This window comes from Gopherus flavomarginatus, chromosome 1 (assembly GCF_025201925.1).
Source record: "Gopherus flavomarginatus isolate rGopFla2 chromosome 1, rGopFla2.mat.asm, whole genome shotgun sequence".
NCBI lineage: Eukaryota > Metazoa > Chordata > Testudines > Testudinidae > Gopherus > Gopherus flavomarginatus.
In genome coordinates this window covers 162,167,252-162,181,801 of record NC_066617.1, presented here as the reverse complement: position 1 = coordinate 162,181,801, position 14,550 = coordinate 162,167,252, and the positions used below count along the sequence as shown (strand labels likewise).

The 14,550-nt window shown below is 50.0% G+C and overlaps 1 protein-coding gene across 5 annotated transcripts in view; it reads right to left on the bottom strand.

Annotated features, from left to right (window-relative positions):
• Window positions 1-14,550, bottom strand: part of LSAMP (limbic system associated membrane protein) — a 747,548-nt gene that overhangs the window by 463,859 nt on the left and 269,139 nt on the right. The gene's annotated exons all lie outside the window — the stretch shown is intronic.

The following is a 14,550-nucleotide window of genomic DNA, read 5'->3' as shown; positions in this document are numbered from 1 at the left end:
CACTGAATCAATGGAAAGATTCCCACTGATTTCAGTGGACTTGGGATCAGGCTCATTATCTGGAGGAGGATGTGAAGAAGTGCCTGGAGCTTTGTTACTGTCCTGATAAGGGAACAGTTTAGGGAGAGAGAACACATAAAGATTTTAGAACATTTTAACCTTTCTTTTTCTGTCCTGGATAGGCCTTGCCTGAGATGTCATTCATAGAAGAATTAAGCTGTTGTAAGATTGATTGGCTGGGTACAGAATTTAAAAGTAAATTTCTCATCACATTCACAAAGTAATGTGGTTCAACGTGCAACCAGATTCACATCTGGCTTGTTTAACTGCCTTTGCAATGGGTGTCTGGTGAGGGTTATGGGAAACATCTCTCACTGCTTCCCCACAAAATATATCAGGTGCATTGCATTCACTAGCCTCTGTCATGAACAGTCACTGACACAAAGTAATTACATGGGTGTGAGAATGTGTGTGTATAACACACACACACATACACAGACACACGCACACACACACAGAGTCCCAGCTGCAGAGGGTGCAGTGAGATTCTCATTTGCTCATCTTCTGGTCTGTTTAAAAAAGACGGTTACTCACCTTTGTAACTGTTGTTCTTCGAGATGTGTTGCTCATATCCATTCCAGTTAGGTGTGTGCGCCGCGCGTGCATGTTCGTCAGAAGACTTTTACCCTAGCAACTCCAGTGGGCCGGCAGGTCGCCCCCTAGAGTGGCGCCGCCATGGCGCTCGATATATACCCCTGCTGGCCCACCCGCTCCTCAGTTCCTTCTTGTCGGCTACTCCGACAGTGGAAAAGGAGGGCAGGTGTGGAATGGATATGAGCAACACATCTTGAAGAACAACAGTTACAAAGGTTAGTAACCGTCTTTTCTTCTTCGAGTGATTGCTCATATCCATTCCAGTTAGGTGAATCCCAACTTTACCTAGGCGGTGGGGTCGGAGTGAGAAGTCGCGGCATGGAGCACTGCAGAGCCAAAGGCCGCATCGTCTCTGGACTGCTGGACCAGGACATAATGGGAAGCGAAGGTGTGGACGGAGGACCAGGTCACCGCCCTACAAATCTCCTGGATGGGCACATGGGCGAGGAAAGCGATCGATGATGCTTGTGCCCTGGTGGAGTGCGCAGTCACATGGCCCGTAGGGGTATGAGCCAAGTCATAACAGGTCCTGATACAGGACGTCACCCACGAGGAGATCCTCTGTGAGGAAATGGGTAGTCCTTTGATTCAGTCCACTACCGCCACGAAGAGCTGGGGGGATTTGCGGAAGGTTTGGTCCTCTCCACATAAAACGCGAGTGCCTGGCCGACATCAAGCGAGTGGAGCTGTTGCTCCCTGCGGGACAAATGGAGCTTTGGGAAAAAGACAGGGAGAAAGATCTCCTGGTTGACATGAAAGGCTGAGACCATATTGGGGAGAAAGGCAGGGTGTGGCCTCAGCTGCACCTTGTCTTTATGGAAGACCGTATACGGGGGATCTACCGTGAGGGCCCGGAGTTCTGACACCCGTCTGGCTGAGGTGATGGCCACCAGGAAAACAGTCTTCCAGGAGAGATAGAGCAGGGAGCAAGTCGCTAACGGCTCAAATGGAGGACCCATGAGCCAAGTCAGAACCAGGTTGAGATCCCAGGTAGCGGCAGGGGGTCGAACTTGGGGGTAGAGACGTTCTAATCCTTTTAAGAATCTGGTCACCATAGGGTGGGAGAAAACCGAACGGCCATCTCCCCCCAGATGAAAGGTGGAGATAGCCACCAAGTGAACCCGAAGGGATGATATTGCCAGGCCCTGCTGCTTGAGGGACCAAATGTAATCTAGAATATTGGCGATAGAAACCTCCAGAGGGAGGAAACCCCTCTCCGTGCACCAACAGGAGAACCGCTTCCACTTGGCCGAGTACGTCGCTCTAGTGGAAGGCTTCCTGCTGCCCAGGAGTACTTGACGTACTGGGGTAGAGCACCGTAGTTCCGACCTGGTCAGCCACGCAGGAGCCACGCCGTGAGGTGCAGAGACTGGAGGTCCGGGTGACGGAGCCTGCCATGGTCCTGGGTGATCAGGTCCAGGTGAAGGGGCAGGGGGACTGGGTCGGCTAGAGACAGGTCCAGCAACATCGGATACCAATGTTGCCTGGGCCTCGCTGGAGCTATCATAATCAAGCGGGCCCTGTCCCTGCGCACCTTCAGAAGGACCTTGTGGATAAGCGGGAACGTAGCGAACACGTAGAACAGGTGCGTCGTCCACGGAATAAGAAAAGCTTCCGCTACCGACCCTGGTTCCCGGCCTTGAAAGGAGCAGAACATCTGGCATTTCCTGTTCCCTCTGGAAGCGAAGAGGTCCATCCGGGGACAACCCCACCTCTGGAAGAGTGAGAGGCCGACGTCCGGGCGAAGGGATCATTCGTGCGAAAGGAAGGATCTGCTCAGACGGTCTGCCAGCGTGTTCCGTACTCCGGGAAGAAAGGATGCCATGAGGTGAATGGAGTGGGCTATACAAAAGTCCCAGAGCCACATCGCCTCCTGACATGGGGAGAGGATCTCGTGCCGCCCTGCTTGTTGATATAGTACATGGTCATCGTATTGTCGGTGAATACCAAGACACAGCGACCTTGAAGCTGATGGGAGAATGCTTGGCAAGCAAGGCAAACCGCTCTCAACTCCCGTATGTTGATGTGGAGGGCCACCTCCTGAGGAGACCACTGGCCCTGTGTCCTCAGGGTTCCGAGGTGGGCCCCCCAATCCTGGTCTGAGGCATCCGTTGTTAGGGATACCGAGGCCTGCGGCGGATGAAACGGGAACCCCGCACACACTACGGACTGGTCTAGCCACCACCGGAGGGAATCCAGTACCTCCTGGGGGATGGTGATAACCGCGTCCAGCAGATGCCTGGCCGGGCAGTATTGGCTGATAAGCCAGGACTGAAGGGGCCTCATACAAAGCAACGCATAACCCGTAACGAAGGTGCAGGCTGCCATGCGGCCTAAGAGGGTTAGGCATGTCCTTATAGAGGTCAAGGGAGCCGCCTGTAGATGCCGAATGATGGCCGACAGCGTCTGGAACCTGGACAGCGGCAGAACAGCCCTGGCCAAGGTGGAGTCCAGAATGGCCCCGATGAACTCTATCCTCTGTGTGGGGAGCAGAGTGGACTTGCCCACGTTGATAATGAGGCCCAAATCTCCAAAGAGTCTGCTGATCTTGCGGACATGGTTGCGGACCTGCGACTCTGACGTGCCTCAAATCAGCCAGTCGTCGAGGTAGGCGAATATGTGTATGCGACTGCGCCGAAGATACGCAACGACGACAGCCATGCATTTCGTGAATACCCTCGGGGCCGTGGAGAGGCCAAACGGGAGGACTGCAAATTGATAATGGTGGCGGTCGACCATGAACTGAAGGAAGCATCTGTGTTGCGGAAAAATGGCTATATGAAAATAAGCGTCCTGCATGTCAAGGGCAACGTACCAGTCTCCAGGATCCAGAGATGGGATAATGGTCCCCAGGGATACCATGCGGAACTTCAACTTCATCATATGTTTGTTGAGTTCCTGCAGGTCGAGGATGGGTCTGAGGCCTCCCTTGGCCTTGGGGATCAGAAAGTAGCGGGAATAAAACCACTTGCCATTCTCGTTCTCTGGAACCGCCTCTATGGCTCCTTTCTCGAGGAGCGTCCGCACCTCCTGAAGGAGGAATTGCTCGTGAGAGGGGTCCCTGAAGAGGGATGAGGGTGGGGGGTGGGAGGAAGGGCGTGAAATAAATTGCAGACGGTATCCCGTTTGCACAATGCGTAAGACCCAACGGTCGGAAGTTATTTGGGTCCACGCCGGGAGGAAGAACGAAAGGCGGTTGGAAAACGGGGGGAATGGATCCGTGGGGGAAACTGGTACAGCGTCCTCGGGTGCACCTTCAAAATGAAGGTTTTGGGCCAGGTGGGGCTTTAAAGGAGCCCTGATTCTGCCCCCCTTGGTTGCCCGATTGTCTGTGCCGGCCATTCCTGCTTCTGCACCTACTAAAGTCTTGCCGCTGGCAGTACTGGAGATAGGGCCGGTGCTGCTGTTGCTGTTGCGGCCGGAAGGGTATGCGCTGCGTCCCGGGCGTGTGCATCCCTAGAGAGCGCATGATGACCCTATTGTCTTTCAGGCTTTTCAGCCTGGGGTCAGTCTTCTCTGAAAACAGGCCCTGACCTTCAAATGGGAGGTCCTGGATGGTGTGTTGGAGCTCCGGAGGAAGGCCAGAAACCTGTAGCCAGGAGATGCGGTGCATTGTGACCCCCGAAGCCAGAGTTCTGGCGGCCAAGTCTGCTGTGTCCAAGAATGCCTGCAATGAAGTTCTTGCGACCTTCTTGCCCTCATCAAGAATTGCCGCGAATTCTTGACGCGCATCCTGAGGCAACAACTCCTTGAACTTATCCGCTGCCACCCAGGAGTTATAGGCATAGCGGCTAAGGAGGGCCTGCTGGTTAGAGACCCTGAGTTGGAGGGCGCCCGCTGAGTAGACTTTCCGGCCTAGCAGGTCCATGCGCCTCGCCTCCTTGGACTTCGGTGCTGGGGCCTGCTGCCCGTGGCGCTCCCTCTCGTTCACAGACTGCACAACGAGGGAGCATGGGGTTGGATGGACATGCAGGTACTCATATCCTTTGGAGGGTGCCACATACCTGCGCTCCACCCCGCGTGCAGCAGGAGGGATGGAGGCCGGTGATTGCCAGATGGTATTAGCATTGGCTTGAATAGTCCTGATGAAGGGAAGGGCAGCTCTGGTGGGAGCATCCGCTGAGAGAATGCTCACCACAGGATCTTCGATTTCCGAGACCTCCTCAGCCTGCAAGTTCATGTTTTGCGCTACATGCCTGAGGAGGTCCTGGTGCGCCCTGAGGTCGAGTGGGGGAGGACTGGAGGATGACGTTCCCGCCACTGCCTCATTGGGGGAGGACGACGAGGAGACCCCTGGCAGGAGCGGGTCCACGGGGGGCTCCGTCTGTACCAGCGCCTCTGATTCTGGACGGAGCTCAGGGTCCTGCTGGTTAGAGTGGTCTTCCCCCGCTGGAGAGGGAGGAGGGCGAGACAACGAGGCCTCCGGAGCCCTGCGCTCAGATGCCACTGGTTGAGGTGGAATGTGTTGAGGGCCCTGGGCTTGATGGTAGGCCCAGGGTGTCCAGAAACCCCACTGCTGCGGTCCCTGATCCTGCAGAGGAGGGTCATGGAACAGGGCCGCGGGTCTGTCCTCGTCCAGGACGTACATGCTGTCTGCCTGAGATGAGACAGACGGCTGCCGGGAAGGCCATGGTGGGGCCGAATGTGGCTGATAGGGCTCCCTTGGACCCGACGTCGACAATCTTCTCGGTGCTGGGGACCAGTACTGGGAAGCGTACCGGTGCCGGGATCGGGACCGGGACCTACCACCAGCGCGGTGCCGGGAGGTCGTCCGGGACCTGCCGCCGGCGCGGTGCCGGGAGGTCGACCAGGACCGGGACCTGCCACCAGCTCGGTGTCGGGAGGTCGACCGGGGTGCTGACCGCCGATGGGAACAGCTCCTGGTGTCTCCGTGCCGGTAGCAGTGACTCGATCCAGACCGGTGCCGGAAGTAGCGAGACCATCTGGAAGATGATTGGCGCCGCGAGTGCGACCGGTACCGCCGAGGGGAGCGGTGCCAGGACTGCGAGCGGCGCCTGGAGCGAGAATGTCCACGGTGCCGGGACCTCAAAGGGGATCGGTGCCGGCTGGGCGAGTCCGGAGACGGCGCTTGCATTGTCGCAGGCTTGCCCCTAGATATAACCCGCACCGGGGGTTGAGGCTGGGTAGGCTCCGTGTGAGCAATTAGGTCCCGTGCCGAAGTGAATGTCTCTGGCGTCGAAGGGACCAACAGCTCAACCCCAGATCTTATATGGGAGCTAGGAGGGACCGGACTCGACGGACCTCCGGGGCCCGGAGTCAACAGAATCCCTGCTGGTGGTGCCGCGGCAGAGGTAGGTGCCGGGTGCTTCGCTCGAGTCTGCGAGGATGGAGTCGCCGACGTCGAGGGCCTTGCGTCGGGTCCTGGTGCCAGAGAAGGTCGGTGCCGGGGCGTCCTTCTGGTGCCGGCGCGGTCTGGTGCCGGCGCTCTGCGTTGGGGCCACAGGGTTAAGTGCCGCTTCCATCAGGAGAGTCCTTAACCTCTGGTCCCTCTCCTTTTTTGTCCGAGGCTTAAAAGCCTTACAGATGCGGCACTTGTCTGAAATGTGCGATTCCCCCAGGCACTTCAGACAGGCATCGTGGGGATCGCTGGTCGGCATTGGCTTTTTGCAGGCCGAGCACTGTTTGAACCCCGGCAAACCAGGCATGGGCCCGGTGCCGGGCGCAGGGAAGGGCTACAGTCCAAACCCGCTAATAAGTATATACAGCTATACTACAATTAACAATAATTAACTACAATTTACAACTATCTACAACTATAAGAACAGTGAAACGAAGGAGAGCTAGGGACGTGGAGGACAGCTATGCCGTGCTCCACAGTTCCAACGACCGATACAGCGGTAAGAAGGAACTGAGGAGTAGGTGGGCCAGCAGGGGTATATATCGAGCGCCATGGCGGCGCCACTCTAGGGGGTGACCTGCCGGCCCACTGGAGTTGCTAGGGTAAAAGTCTTCCGACGAATGTGCACGCGCGGCGCACACACCTAACTGGAATGGATATGAGCAATCACTCGAAGAAGAATTTGCTTTCCATGAACATCAGGGCAAGTAAAACTCAGCTGCTGAAATATTCCCCGAGAGGGAAAAAAAGTGCTCTCAAACAAAAGCAGCACAGCTGCAGCCAAAGTGAATTCATTTTTACATTCAAGAAAATGTTCATGGGCCATTTTTTCTGCTATTTGCCTAAGCGTTAATATTTGGAGTATGGCACTGAACCACAGGCTGTGTGTTACAGGCACAGTATGTCACTGACTAGTCCTCTTTGCCTTGAGTTCTACATTCACACTGTATCAGTGAGGAGCCATGGTCCCCTAGCTTTGAGTCATATATTTACGGTATACCACTGCACAGTTACTGTCTCCTAGCCCTGCATTATAGCCACAGCAAACGAATGAAGCAGCAACAATCATTATGTTTTACATACATCACATTCTTATGAAACAAAGGCCTTGCTCTTCTGCACAACTGAAGGCAAAAGCAATGGCAAATAAGAAAAGCCCTGTTTTTTAGCTGCTGTAGGGTGTTAGACCTCCTGCTTCTCCTGTGACTTCTCCCTCCAATTTTCCCTTTCTTCTCTTGCCCCCTTCATTGGTTTCTTTCCCTGAGCTTCCTAAGCCAGCTCACACAAGCAAAGGAATATGCTACAGCACGCAAGGGAGATTCAACTGAAGCACTAAGACAAGAGTGGTGTGCACTGCCTCTTCCTCCGCCATAAATACAGCTGAGACTATGACTGGGTAATTGGCTAAGTGCCTTGTCAGTTTAATAACAGAGAAAGAGATGGAGGGCGGGGGAAGGGGAGAGATTGGTATTTACTATTCAAAGCCATGGATGCTGACTGCCAGTGGATTTCAACGTAGGTTTTGTTTGCTCTGAGAGGAAAGAAAGTGAATGGACACAGAGTTCTGAGCTGGGGTCTCCCTTGCCTGGCTCTCACACAAGAGTGGAGGAGCAGAGCAGGAGAGAGGGAGTTGGAAAAAAACAGGACTAACAGACACCATGCAGTCTTATTGGAGTCTCTGGTTAGAATGCAGTTGTGCTTCGCAACTAGGCTAAAGTACCATTTCTGATCCATAATGAGACTCAGCAGAATCATGCATTAACACCATCACAGAGAGTTGTGGTACCAGGTCTTTCAATGTGGCTGCGTTGTAGTGTAGATGTGGATCTTGGAAACAGGGCTGATGGGAACTGTCACACTGCAAAGAGACTCCATCTCATGTTCACCAGCTGGGGGGGTGACTTCTGGGTATAGAGTTTAAAGGTAATTCTCTCTTGTCACATTCACAGAAAGTCATGTGGTTTAAGGTGCGATCAGAGTCACAGGTTTAATATAAAGCTAACCCTACCAACTCTCACTGAGCAGCTACAGGAAAGGAAAAAAATCATTACATTTCTTGATACTTCTGGGGAAACTGAGGCACAGAGTGGGGACATGAAATATTCAGAGTTGCAGAGTGTATTACATCAGTGATGTGATAGCCAGGAATACAGACCAAGCAGTTCTTGTTTCCCCTCTCCAGCTCTACCCACTAGTCAGCACTGCCTCTCAGACACATACTAATGGCAACATTAATAAGCATACAAGTACACACACAATCCCTTTCACAAATGGAGACAAGCAAACTCATCCCCATTTTAAATACGCACATGTACACAGATACAGACATATACACACAAATGCATGCAGGCTCTGAAATATACGAACACTTTATAACATCACACAAATGTGCTATTAAAAAGCATAAGTGGAATTCAACCATAGTGTAAGTGGGTGTAACACCACTGATTTCAGTGGATCTGTGCCTTCATAGCCAGGGCGAAATGTATCCCCTTTGCTATAGTTTGTACAGTGCCTAGCACAAAAGAGCTCTTGTCCATGTAAGCAGAGTCAGGATAAGCTCTACCCTGACATCTGGTGGAAAGAATTTCAGAGAGTGTATTTGCATAGGCACGCCTACCCTATCCCAGACTGCTGAGCTGTGGGACTGCTTGGTGACAAATGACTCACCCTCAGTTGGCTGGTACTTGCTAGACAAGGGACATGGGTTCCAAAACCCAGTGAACTGAGAGAGGCTGGGGACAGGTATCTGTGTCTGGTGGTGCAGTGTCCTTGTGGAGCCAGAAGCACCAGTTCCACCCACTCCTCTCTCCACTGTGGAATGTCAGAGTTGATTTTTTTTTATTCCCTCAAGAATCTAAATACAGGTTACTGAGCTGAAATCACTTTGGGCTAATGGTGCACTAGCACTGGGGCTCCCCCACTAAGAGCTGAGATCACTAAGAGTTGAAATCACTAAAGAGCTGAAATGACTGAGCTGAGAGCACTGAGTACTGTGCTAACTAGTGGGGGAGCCTGAAGTTATACTGTGGAACAGAGCAGCTGGTGGAGTGGAGCAGTTGCGGGGACGGCTGGTGGCAGCAGAGCGGCTGGCAGAGCGGAGTAGCTGTGGGACGGGTGGAGCGGCCCACAGAGCGAGCGGAGCTGAGCAGTTTGCAGAGCAGCTCATGGAGCAGAGCAGCTGCTGGAGTGGAGCAGTTTCTGAGGACGGCTGGAGGAGCAGAGTGGAGCAGCTGGTAGAGCGGAGCAGTTCGTGGAGAAGGCAGAAGCAGAACCCACGGAGAGGCAGGGCAGTTGGCCCCGGACCACGTAAGGTGCCCCTTTCTACCCAGGCTGGGGGAAGGGACCTCTACAGATAAACTCTCGAACTCTGGGGTGGCATTGACCAGAGACTTTTGGGTTGTTGGACTTTGGGGTGATTGGACTTAAAACAATAAGGGGAAAAAGGACAGTGCCAAACGTACTTGGAGGTGGGTTTTTGTTTATGGTTTGTGTTATAACTCTGTTTGTGGTGTTTCTCCAATGGGATGCCGCATTGATTCCTTCTTTTATTAAAAAGATTTTGCTACACTCAGACTCCGTGCTTGCGAGAGGGGAAGTATTGCCTCCTAGAGGCGCCCAGGGGGGTGTGGTATGTGAGTGTCCCAGGTCACTGGGTGGGGGCTCGAGCCGGTTATGCATTGTGTTACTGAAACAGAACCCCTGGATACTGAACCCGGCCCTTGTTGCTGCCAACTCAGAGGGGCAGAAGGGGTTACATCCATATCTGGGGCTTCTAGAAGACACGGTGAAAATAATCGGTGTCACCAATATACTATATTCTTTTGAAATAGTTGTTTTCTGAGCAGAAGTGAAATTTACCTTTATTAGCAGCAAAGAGTCCTGTGGCACCTTATAGACTAACGGACGTATTGGAACATGAGCTTTCGTGGGTGAATACCCACTTCGTCGGATGCATGCACAAAAGCTCATGCTCCAATACGTCTGTTAGTCTATAAGGTGCCACAGGACTCTTTGAGGCTTTTACAGATCCAGACTAACATGGCTACCCCTCTGATACTTACCTTTATTAGTTGTTATTACTTACCAAAAGAACCAGACATGTGAGATGCATCTTAAAGCATGGAGCGAATGCTTTTGTATCAGATTTAGCTGAAAATCACACTCGCATTTCTCATATCAGCAGACAGTAAAAACAAAAACTAAGTAAACTTCCGACTTCATCTTTGTGGCCTCCTATTGCCCTTACTCACAGAGAGCATGAGCCTTTGCAAATCCGAGTGAATTTCGATGGACAGGCAAAAGCAAGGCATCCAGAATGAGAATGGCTAAATTAATTCCAGGACCAAACCCAATCCAGTTATACCAGATGTGAATTGGCTCTGTCACTCTATCAGAACCAGACCCCTAGGTATCTGGGTTTCAAAAGCAGTATATGCAATACATATTTGAAAACGTTATAGTTAGAAACCATAGATCCCAGTAACTTCAATTTACTTCAAGGCAAGGGGAGCAGAAGAGAGATGGGCTCAGAGACACTCCAGGTAACTCGCACTGCTATATAAATTTTAATGCCAACTAAGCAGGAAAACATATGGCACTTAACTGCAAACTGAAGTGCATGCGAAGACCCAGGGGAGGAGGTTAAAGCAACAGTCTGACGCAATCTCTCCTCCTCCACTTTCTTGAACATAAGTTATATGTATAAACACCATATGTATATCAATACAACTTCCTTTTCATATTCCCCACTGAGGCCTTGTTTGTGATCTGTTACACCCGTTTTTGGGCAAATATATATTTCACGATGGCCCTGTCACCATTGGGCATATATATTTTGTGAGCCCTCTAGCCTCCAGGAATTTAAATCTTGTGATACTCCTTATCACCAGGCATATATTTTGTGACACCATCTGCTGCTATGCCTGTATATTTTGCAGCACTCCTCCATCCCTGTGTGCGTGTGCGCGTACGCGCACCCCCCCACATACCTGTATACATACATACACAGTTAGTGTAGCAAAGATACACACAAAATATTAGCAGAAGTATAATTTGTTCTTTTGCAACAGATCCTGATATGCTTATCTCTCTCTGTTTGCCCACTCTACCTGACACCAAGGCCTTGTATAAACTAGAGAGGAAGATGACCTGGCAATGCAAATCAGGACATACTAATAAAAACTCTGGTCTGTTGCATTCATTGGCTTATTGTATTAACTGGTTGAAAGGCAATGTGGCACAGTGAATAGGACACTAGTTTATTCCGTGACTGGTTGTATGATCCTGGGGAAGTCTTTTTACCTCCCAACCTATGTCTGTGTTGTCTAATAGATTAAAAATTCTATGGAGCAGGGATCGTCTCTTACTCTGCACAGAACCTTGGGATCTTGAAGTGCTGCCATAATACAAATAATAATGATTAGGATTTTACTGTGGGACTACGTTAATATGCTACTTTACACCGCTGGATATATCCATAGCCATTTCTAGCAAAGAGCTCAGCTCAGTGCTTCGTGTTATAAATCATATGCTAATTCTAACTGTAATCCAAATAGCTTTTACTTTTCTTTTTTCCATATAACATAGAACATAAACTTTGTTTTGATGCCATGTTAGTGTTCTGCTTGAGGGGCTTTATCCATAAGCATTGCTGCAAATGCAGGATATCAATAACATATCTGAAGGCCAAAAACAGAGTTTGAGTAAACTGCTTATATTATAGGATCACACATACAACACTGTAACTACTGCTGGAAATGTGATTGTAGCTGCTCTTTTGATGCACATATAACTTTCAGAAGTCAACTGCCCTTTGGGCTGAAATTTCCAATATCTATTATCACACCAAAATTGAGTATTTTTTTAAACATTTGGTCAAATTGGAAACTGTCCATTTATTCAGAAGTTGGATCAAATTTTATATTTTTCAGCAATAAATCAAAATCAGGTTGTTTTTTTCTTGTGTGCTTGGAAACACTCGAGAATAGTTAGCTAGATTTTGCAGGCAGAGAGGTCCTGATCCTCCAAGCAACTGAGCATCTTCTGGGAGGTGCTTAGGAGTCTAATCTCTCTGTGAAGTCACTGGGAGTCAAGGGCGCACAGTACTGCCTCTGTGGTACTTGGGAATCAGCTTTTGAGACTGGTGTAAATTGGGAGTACTTCTGGTAACCTGACTGGACATCTCTGCTGTAACTGAGCATAATTCACCCAATGGAGTTAGATCAGGGATGAACATGGCCCATTTTGTGTTTCACTGGTGACATGATGGGCATTAAAAAAATGACTAAGGGTTAAGTTCACCCCTGTGCAGGGGGCCAGCACAAGGTTTGGGTAACTCTTCCACTCTTGCTATCATTGATGGAGCTGCACCAGAAAGAGTATCACAGTGAGAGCATTTAAAATTAATGGCAGTGCAGACAAGGCCGTGGGCATACAGGCAATGGAAGGCTCTCTTGACATGAGACCCTTCATGCAGAATTGGGGAGGAGACAGTAGGGGGAAACCAACAAATAGGTCCTTGCTGTAATGCTGTGAGGATGAAATTTCATCTCAGATCACAGAGACTTAAGGTCAAAGGAAAGGACGTTTTTCACCATCCCAGCCCTAAGTGGCAGCTCTGGCTCCTAACCGTCAAGTTTTCCCCATTTCCTCTCAGGCAAGAAGTGAAACGACATAAGAAAGGTGGTAGTAAGCCATACCTAGTAGAACTGTTTGTCATAAGGAACCAACACCATACAGCCTGTCATATCTCTTTAAAGAGCCTAGGAAGACTGGCTGAGGAAGCGAATGCATGTATGCTGTCCACAATTACTTCTGACAGAGATCCACCAATCCAGGAACATCATCTTGCTTGGGGCAAGTAATAAGGCTAGGAGATGCAGAGCTTGTGTGAGCGTGTAACTCACTGCACATCTGGCTCACGCAGCTGTATCACTTTTAGTGTCTGGTACAACACTGGCAACTCTCTTCACATGCCTGAGACGCTCTCAGACGTATCCTTATTCTGATCACACTGATAAACCCTCACACATGGCAGTTACAAATACCACCTCAATGCTACACACATTTAATGTCGCTGCAAATGCAGTTTTAATACAAAGCATCTCGATAAACTCCAGGGCTGCAGGGTTAAGTGAGAAATAGAAATTCAATGACTGGGGTGCTCAAGTGAGCTTAATAGCTTGGTTGCTGCCATATGTTCTGAGCACATCCAACAAACACTGTCCCCTGCTGCTCATCGAAAGTGGTGAGCCGTGGAATAAACCTGCATTAAAAAACTGCAGCATATAAGTAGGGTGGGGAGGCCTGCTGAAAAGGGTTAATGAAATATACGAATCCCCACAGTGTGGAAGGAGGGGAGAGGACTCTGGAGTCAGATGCAGCACTCATTGTTAGGTGTTTTCCATGTCAATTCTAAACCCTTCCATCATGAACGCAAGGCGGATGAATTACTTTGCAAATCCTATTACTCCATGTGGATAGACCTTACATGCAAGTTAACAAGTCTGGAGAGCCAGGGAATGAAATCGGCTGAAAGGATATTCCAGGATCAAAACAACCCAACACACAAGCAATGAGAGAAGGAAGGAACGAACATACACATACACCTCCCTATTTCCTAACATCTTCCCTACACACATACTCCTCCATCACTAAAGGGAGAGATGCAGGGCACAGCAGATCATGTAGCAGGACATTTAGTGACATCTAGCAGTATTTATTTCAGAGGAAGAGAAAGAAAACTTTGCTGCTGCAGTTAGCTTTGCTAGGGAATTGCTCTCTAGATGCTCCAGGGTTTGTGCACTATCAGCTACTCATACATGCACACACACACTTACAGTTCATCCAGTAGGGGAAGTTGCAGTAGGTAAGTTGGGTAAACGTAGGATTTGAAAAGGAGCGTGTGGGAGATAGTTTATTTTATTTTAGTTATGTAGGACACTGGTTTGTTCAAAGCTCAGATAGCCTGGGAATGACCCTTACAAAGCCTCCACAGGGAGCAGTTAATCTTAGCTCTGCACAATACTAGAAAATCATCCTTCCCATGCAACAATACCCCCATGAGAACCATTAGTACATGTATATACAGTATAGATGCATTTCCTTGGCTCTGAAGGGAAGTCATTACAGTGACCAGAGACATAACTCAGACGGATCTCAGAGTTGTTACTCTCTTTACTTCGCCAGCCCTTAAAATGAGACGCCCCAATGTATTAAATAAATAAAAGTCATACCTTCCAAAAGGATCTCATATCAGAGTTCTGGCAACACAGTGGATAAAGTTTTGCATAGGAGTAAAATGGAGTATCGAGAGAGCAGTTGAACATCTGGCAAGCACAGCTGGACCCCTTTCAATTTATCCATTGATACTGTGGGGCCAGTGAAACACACATGTGCATGAGCACATTTTCCTTTTCCCAGTAAAATCCTTCTTTTCCAGAGGGTGGGGTGAGGGGTAATTTCAGAAGCTTTTGGGTGACATTAAGGTACAGAAATACACATGCACACAGCCCCGATTCTAGCAGCAATCACTA